The 8,950-nt window shown below is 38.1% G+C and overlaps 1 pseudogene; it reads right to left on the minus strand.

Annotated features, from left to right (window-relative positions):
- Positions 1-7,157: 7,157 nt before the first annotated feature.
- On the minus strand, positions 7,158-8,265 carry LOC128779357 (small ribosomal subunit protein eS24 pseudogene; annotated as a pseudogene).
- Between the last annotated feature and the right edge of the window lie 685 nt (positions 8,266-8,950).

Here is an 8,950-nt window from a genome sequence, read left to right on the forward strand (position 1 = left end):
TATCTGTTAACATGTATCACTGGGGAAAACATCATGATATAATATACATTTGTTTCAGTATCTTAAAACATTTCTCTTTGGAAGCATGTGAATATATTGGACAAGTTGTTAGAAGACCTGAGTTAAACAGTTGTTTTTGTATTTATCTGATGATGTGTGTATCAATGTTTGGGGGTAAGTCTTCACATTTGTGAAAATAAGAAGGTTGGGTCACTCCAATAACCTCTAGTTTAAAATAAATGTTTTGAAATAAAATAAACACTAATGATCACAAGCAAGTTGCATTTGTTCTTTAAGGACTAAAATATAGCTCAGTTTTCTTCTTTTTTAAAGTATATTTTATTGATTATGCTATTACAGTCATCCCATTCTCTTTTCCCCCTTTTCTCCCCCTCTACCCATTCTCTCCATTCCCCCCAGTGTTCCCCTGTCCCTGCTTAGCTCATGCCTATAGGTTGTACATATACGTTCTTTGGCTTCTCCATTTCCTATGCTACTCTTAACCTCCCCCTATCTATTTTGTACCTACCATTCATATTTCTTATTCCCTGTACCTTTTTTCCCCATTCTCCCCCTTTCCCTTCCCCCTTCCCACTGATTACCTTCCATGTGATTTCCATTTCTGTGATTCTGTTCCTGTGTTAGTTGTTTGTTTAGTTTGTTTTTGTTTTTGTATTTTTTAGGTTCAATTGTTGATGGTTGGGAGTTTGTCATCATTTTACTATGTTCATAATTTTGATCATCTTCTTTTTCTTAGATAAGTCCCTTTAACATTTCATATAATAAGGGCTTGGTGATGATGAACTCCTTTAACTTGGCCTTATCTGGGAAGTATTTTATCTGCCTTTCCATTCTAAATGATAGCTTTGCTGGATACAGTAATCTTGGATGTAGGTCCTTGCTTTTCATGACTTTGAATACTTATTTCCAGCCCCTTCTTGTCTGTAAGGTTTCTTTTGAGAAATCAGCTAAAAGTCTTATGGGAACTCTTTTGTAGGCAACTCTCTTCTTTTCTCTTGCTGCTTTTAAGATTCCCTCCTTATCTTTAATCTTGAGTAATGTTATTATGATGTGCCTTGGTGTGTTCCTCTTTGGGCCAACTTTTTGGGACTGTTTGAGCTGCCTGGAATTGTATGTTTATTTTCTTCACCAGATTGGGGAAGTCTTCTTTCATTATTTTTTCAAATAAGTTTTCAATTTCTTGCTTTTCCTCTTCTCCTTCTGGCACCTCTATGATTCTCTTGCCCTCACTGGAACATGGGGTTGCTCAGTCTGACTCACTCCTGAGTTTGTCCTTCCTGATTTATCTGCTCTCGAATGTGGGGCTGCCCAGTCTGCCAGCTGCTGCCTTGCCTTGCATCCTCTCCAAATGGGCTGCCTTTCTCTGTTCCTCCTACCAGTCTATATGAATGTTTCTTCTTTAACTCCTTGGTTGTTGGACTTCCATACAGTTCAATTCTCTGGTAGTTCTGGTTGTTTTTTGTTTTTAATTTTTTCCCTTTTTTTTGATTATGCAAGGAGGCAAAGTATATCTACCTATGCTTCCATCTTGGCCAGAACTCCAATATAGCTCAGTTTTCTTATGTTATTAAAATATAATTACCTCATGCCATTCACTGTTAGTCAACATGGCATCAAATATCTGTATGCACAATTAAATTTTCACTCATTCAGATATTTATAAATAAGTTCATGTTTATTTCCAGTGATCAGTATTTATAATCAGGATTATTTCATTCTAAAGTAGGATGTTTCAGACACAGTGAGCTATCAATAATATCTTAAAATAGTATCAGCTTCTGTAGAAGACTGAAAGTATTTAGAGAATTTATAAACTTTTTGAAGGTGTTTGATCATCTTTCCCATATTACTCTATAATTAAAAATAAATTTAACTCTTTATAATTTATGGTTTTGCTACTTAACTAATTTACAATCATCTATGACAAAGTTCATTGCACACATTTTATGAAAAATATGGAGAATGGTTTCATTTCTCAAAATATATGACTATATTTATTGCTTTGTGGAGTTTTATGACTATAAAACTTAGCATTTTTATGTTCCATTTTGCCTTTTAGTGCTTTAGGTAACGAAACATAGACATATGTACCTAAATCATGAAAACTCTAAATTTAGTATGTTTTTCTTTTAAAGTCCTACAATGCTAGTTTGCCAAAATTTTTTTGAAACATTGGTGCAGATTTCTCTCTCCTTCCTTTTTTTTTGAAAATGGCACCAATGATAAGTATGCAGTTGAATGAATCTCACAAAGTGAACACACCCCTCATACCAGATCAGGAAATAGAATGTTACCAGGACTCTAGAAAATACTGTCAGTGTCCCTCCACTGACTCACCCCTCTAGTGGTGGTGGTCTCTCCTGTGACATCGATTATGATAGAAGCCTACCTGTTTTTAACTATGAAAGACAGAATCATACACCAAGCCCTCTGTTGTGTCTGGTTCCTGGCTCAACTGTTTGATTTTTTTAAACATTTATCCATGATTTGTAAGTAAATGTGAATTGTTATTGTAGATATTTTGACAGTCAATAGTAAAAAAATAGTCGCCTAACTGTTTAGGAAAAAAATGTTTTTATAAGTGAGGTGCAAATGTCCATTTTTCATTATTATCTCCATTTTATGCAGGATCTTCTATGCTAATAATTTTTTTTTTAAAAGTCCTACAATGCTAAGTTAAAATAAGGCCTCGCTGAAAGGAAATGCTGTATAATCTGGGAATAACCTAACCACAACCAAATGTAACAAAGCTTCTCTTCCCACACGTTTCAATTTCATGGCTCAAACTTTATATTACAGACTTCACAGAACATAGTGTCTCCCTTAAAGTGAATAAAGAGGCGCGTTGCACAGTTGGTGCAGAAAATAAAAGAATTTACTATGTGTGACTTCTAGACTGTAGGAGAAGGTTAATCAAATAGACTATATGTTATGCTAATTCCAGATTAGCATTTATACATTCTCTTCCTTTTCTACCCTGCATTTTGAATGTAAACCAATTTTATTTCTACTGCTTGAGTGTGTCTAGTTTCTTCAGGTGGGAGGGCATCTGTATCTGATCTATTTTATCCCTCATTAGAGTAACTTTGTAAGCCAAAGTAGATACTTAAGTGTTTGTGATCTAAATCAATAAAATGCCAATATTTTCTAGTTTTCCAAATCATGCAATAATAGTCAGAATCTCTATTTTCCATTTAATTTATAAAATGATACCTCTCAAATTGATTTTGCCTTGATACCAATGTCATGCACTAAATTGTTTCAAACTGATTATGTGTATTGAATGATACATCAAAATCCATCATTACTGAGGTACAGGAATATTTTTTGTTCTGTGTAATGTAAGTACTTGTGTTGCTCTCTTTAAAGTAAATAAGCATTTAAAGAATATTGTTGAATTTTCAAACAATGACTAAAGTCAAAGAGCTTTTCCAAAGCCCACGAACTTCTCCTTTGCCAAAAGGAAAAAAATACATGAGAGAAATGGTAACTGTGCCTTAACTTCTAAATCAATATATAGTCATAGCTTCATATTATTGAATTCCAATGGACTGATAGATATTACTCTGGAGCACATCTCTGAATGCCATGGAAACAATCAGAGAACAGGCCAGTGGGCTAGAAAAAGTGTTTTTTAAAAAAGATAATCAATTGGCTAAGTAATTCCACCTCATGAGAAAAAATGATGAGATATATTGAATTCAATCCTCAGGCAGGGTAGTGCTAACTCTCAGAAAGTCGATATAAAAAGCTAAACATTTTCTAGTTTTGTTTTCTTTCTTTCTTTCTTTTTTTTTGGTGTAGTTCAGTCCAAGAAATAAAAATAAATTGGAAGAGAAAATGAGAAGAGTTATCTTTCTAACTGTTTTTTCTAGTCACAGTTGGTTTGAAATTGTTCCATGAGGCAGACAGACATTTCATCAGTGGAGCTGGATCTAAATGACTCAGGAGTTTTTGTCTTATAAGAAGCATTTTTATTTGAATTCCCAGCCTAGTGTTGTTCTATGCGTATTGGCTTGTTTAGACATATTTAACAGCTTCTGAGCATTAGTAGCCTAGCAAAAAATATCATGTGCAAATCTTTCTGTTTCAGCTTGGGGAGTTATTAGTTAAAATCATCCAGGAAATATGGTAAAGATAGTCTCTTTGTCTAATCTTCCTTCCAAATAGGGGCCATGCTTGAGCTGTGCAAAAAGCAGAGGAAGAAGCAGAGAAATCAGAGGAGCTAGCAAGCATATGGCTTAATTGTCAAGTCCATTCTGTCCATCACTGAGCCATGTGCTATTTTGGCAGTCCAGCAAATGTTTCTAGGAACAGTGTGAACTGCTGTTAAAGCCAGCTAACACACTTTTGTGGTAGCACCATTGACGAGTAATATTTAACGCCACAGCTAGAGAAAATGAGAAGTTTATATCACCGGTAGTGATATTAAGTGTTGGGCATCCCAGGTAATGGTATTAAATACTTAATACCACATGTTGTGATACAGATGCCGTTCTTCGTCCTCCATCCTAAAGAAGTAGGGAATGCCAAAGCAATCCTTATGTGCCTTTAAAACCACTTCCACCATGGAAGACATACTTGTAGGTTTATTAGGCCTCACTGTAACATTTATACACATACCTAATTCCATTCATAATTTTTGCTTTTAACTTGAAAACTTCAAGCTATGTCCATTTTTTCCAAGATGATGAAAACTTACGATAGAGAACTGCATTTGGCCATAATCTGGTAATATGAAGGATATTTATTCCCAGCCCAACTCCCATAAGATGATGAGTGATAATCAGGTTGGAATGAAAGCTTCATTTTTGTCAATACCCGAATTGATAATAAATAATAGTAAACAAGTGTATTGAAAGAGGAATATTACATCACTCAAAGGGTCTATATTTAATAGGTTTGTGGTGTTGTACATGAAAAAAGAAAGAGAGACACTGGGGGAGCTGGTATACTAATGATACTACTTTTAAAATTCAGTTTTATAAAGTACTTAATATAAATTCATTTGTAAACAAATAGGATGTGTATATATATGTAGTTAGTGCCTACAGATATTCCAAACAAATACAAGAGCTAGTCAATTATTGGCAAGAAGGAAGAAAATATGTCTGTATTTAGTATAAAATGTTATACAAAGTGTTGTATCTATTTCTTTGGCAAACGTATTTGCTTTCCTTGAAACAACAAGAACTTCATATATGGATTTTCAGATAATTATCATACAAACAAAGGCCATCATAAGTAAAAATACAACTAATATATATTTAATACTATTAATGGAGTTCTTGAATTTTTATTTAATACTATAAAATGGAGCTTTTCAATTCTAAATCCTCTTAAATTAAAAAATACATTCTTCTAATTTCTATTTCTAAAATGTTTTCACATCTACAATCTATTTAAAGATGATTTAAATCTTCACATCTATAAATGTCCTTATTTTCTAAAAGTAAACAAAGGTAGTCTCTTTTTTTGTGCCTATTAAACAGTAACCAGTCCAAAAACTATGACCACCTTATTGAGAGAACAGGAATTGATACTTTAAGGTTCCACACAGGAACTGGAAGTGGGAGTGTGTGTGAGAAAGATGTGATTAGTCATCACCACCTGCATGTCAGGCATCTTTGTGAAATCCAACCCAAGGCTCCTAAATTCTCTGAATAATGGGGGTCTAACTCTGAGTCACAGATCACACTAAGCAGAGGTGGTCCTCCCTTAGTCCTCCCAGAAGCAGTCGCCAAGGATAGGATTAAGGTGCAAGTGGTCTGTGAAGGACATTTCCCGGGAGAGAGCGCGAGAGGTAGAGAGAGGAGAAGCTGCCACTCTTGTGTGACCTCAGCCGAATCCCGGACTCAGTCCCCCCGCCGCCAGGAGCTCTGCAGTGTCCTGACACTTGGATCCAGACTAGAGGCAAAGAAGAGCGTCTGCCTCTCATCCTAGTCAGTCGTTGTTAGGGATCCTCACGGGGCTGTGGGCATAACTCCCCCTTATTTCTGGCTTTCCATACGGGCGAGTGCCAGGTACAAGCGGTCAGCTACAAAGGGCCCTGAGCTGGGAAACATTGGCGCAGAGAGTGTGCACCAGTTGGGGGGGATTCAGCTGGCACCACCCGTGTGGGCTCCCGCCCATCTGCCTGAGCACAGAAGGTCTGGTTCCCTCTTAGTTATTTCTGAGCAGTCCCCGCAAGGGTCTGTCTACTCCTGCTGCTGCTTGTTTCCTGTGCCTTCCCTTGGATTCCTCTGATGCTGGCAGTCTGCTCCCGGGACCATCTGGTGACTGGGACTCCAACCTGAAACACTGCTTCCCCCGTCAGCTTTGCCCGGAGGCTGGGCACACGCCCTCCTGTGCAGTCACAGTAGCACAGGGCAGCGCAGAGAGTACACTTAAATAAATCTTTAAGACAATACAAGTGGAAAGCTTTTTGGCTTTGTAAGGAAGGTGTAACTGACTCCTAAGTGCTGAGCTCTGCCATTCTTCAAAGTGACACCCACCCGCCCCCTTTCTCTGCTCTGCCTCCAAGTTCTGGAGGTGTAAGCAGCACCCCACGCGGCCTCCAAGTATGAAGATATGAATCCTCTTCTTACTTGGCACATTAGACAAGCCCTCTTTCAGTCACTATGAGAAGCTTTAAAAAATTATTATCTTTTCAGGGGAAAAGAAAGATCGTCATAAGTAAATTCCTAGAGTCCTGTCTCAAGTATGTGCATGTGGGTTATTCTCTATATTTATATGTTTAAGAGAAGAAGGGCTAGGTCCTTGCCTTACCCGTGTACTACTGAAGATTCACACGAAAGGCTTACCCAGGATGGACTTCAGCTTAGACCCTGAAATGCAGAAACTACTGCTTTTTAAAAATCAGTGGCTTTCTCCTGTCCCTATCTGTACCTCCACATGTCACAGTAAATTATTTTATAGAAGAGGAAGTTAAGCCTTACAACTTTAAGTAACTTTTGGAAGTCACATGGTACTGCATGGCAGAACTAGGGTCCCACCTTGGATCATCTGACTCCAACTATGCATTTTCTTTTCACATAAAAGTTCTTAGTTTATTAATCCTCTCAAGAAAAATCCGCACAGTGACACCACATTTGAAGTCACCAAAGAATATTTACTCCTGTTTTTGCTTCTGCAACTCACTCTCTGGCAGCACAGACACTGGCCTTCCCAGTCTCCCTGACTTCCTTCATTCTGTTTTGCATTCCTTTCTGTTTTCTTCAGTTCTCCTCCTCGTATAAGCCATGTCTTGTGAATCTATGTTTGGGTTCCTTTTCCTTGGTGTAATTCAAGGAATCATAAGTCACCCCCAAGCCCGTTGTCTTGCCACCCCCAAGATGGGTTCTGAATCCAAACACAAAGATGACGTCTGGTGTGGTCTTAGACACTGTGGCTAGTTTTCCCCCAATTTCTGCCTTAGGTACTGTTGCCTTCCCAGAGTGAAGGCCGTCAGCGACCATTTGTTTCTGCTCAGTAGTCTGTTGACCATGAACTTCCTGGTCTGGATAATTCTGTGTCATTCTTGGTGGAGGCCTATCTTCAAGCATCCAGGGAAGAAAAAGAGCCAAATGTACATTTTAAAATTCCATTTCACTTTCTTATAAGAAAAAGGAGTTATAATGCCAAATTCTTATGTTTTTGTACCATCTTTTGGGGCTTTAGAGACCATTGGCTACATAGTTTGGCTTCTCAGGATATTCTGTAAAGCTCTGCTCTGTTGACTGCTCCAAATGATGAACCTTGCCTTCCTAAGACAGGAGCTACACGTGGTTTTACCAGTCTTCCTCTCAGCTTGGGCACAAGATTACAGCCCAGGAACCAGAAGTTCAAATGTGAGACTTTGCTGCGGAAGGCATCAGTGTAAAGAAGCAGGCAGGGCCCTACAGGGCCCGTCTTTGAGAGTGTGGTGGTAAAGGTGGCTGGCTTTTATGGGCAGCGCTGCTGAAGATGGTGGCATTCAGTTCCAAACTTCAGTTCTGTAATCAACAGATGCATTTCCAAAATAACTAACTTGGGGATAAAATATATATTGTACTTACCTGTGTGGGCGGTTAAGAGGATTACAAGAGATAACGCATGCACAGTGCACAAAAGTATGCATGGCACAGAATAAGCTCCATATAAATTCACTTTGGTGCTGATGGTGATGATGATGACTATGGTGATGACTGATGATGGTAATGATGTCATTCTTCTGAAACCCTTCAGTAGTTCCCCAGGTTTTTCAAGATCGAGGTCAAGCTCCATAACTCATATACAAAGACCAGCATAAACAGTCCTTTCTTTCCCATGTTTAAAATATTTTTCCACACTAGATATAGGGATTTGCATGAGTTACATCCACCTATTTTCAGTTTCTAAATATATATTTTTTAAAAGTCTCAGTGCCTTCATGCATACAATATTCTCCCAGAATTGCCCTATTCTTGGCTATAAAATGTACTTGTCTTCCTACAGAAACTTCTCTGGGAGGCTTATGCTGACCTAGTTTGAACTGATGCTCCCTCCTCTCTGCTGTCATAGGGTGATATCCATTTCTCCATCTAGTATTTAATGCAATCTAAATTCATTTGGACATGAAGATTTGTCTCTCCACTATTCTCCTTGAGAGTATTAAATGTGCTAATTTGAATGGTCCTCCTATGCTCTTAATCTCAGTAAACACTATTAAGTCACAAGCATATAATCAGAGGCTTTGGGTAGAAAAATAGGGAGACCTTGAACCAAAATGGCTAATTGATGAGGGCAGCACTCACGTCCTCCCAAAAGTGCAAAGAGAACAATCTCATTTACTTCCAAATATGTGAAAATCTTCCCTTTATACTGTTGCTCAATTACAGATGTCCCAGTTTTTCCCCGATTGCTCTCCCCCACCCCCCCACCCCCTGCTCCCTCAGTCAGTCCCCACCTTGTTGTCCACTACCATGGGTCC

This window comes from Desmodus rotundus, chromosome 10, assembly GCF_022682495.2.
Source record: "Desmodus rotundus isolate HL8 chromosome 10, HLdesRot8A.1, whole genome shotgun sequence".
NCBI classification, from domain to species: domain Eukaryota; kingdom Metazoa; phylum Chordata; class Mammalia; order Chiroptera; family Phyllostomidae; genus Desmodus; species Desmodus rotundus.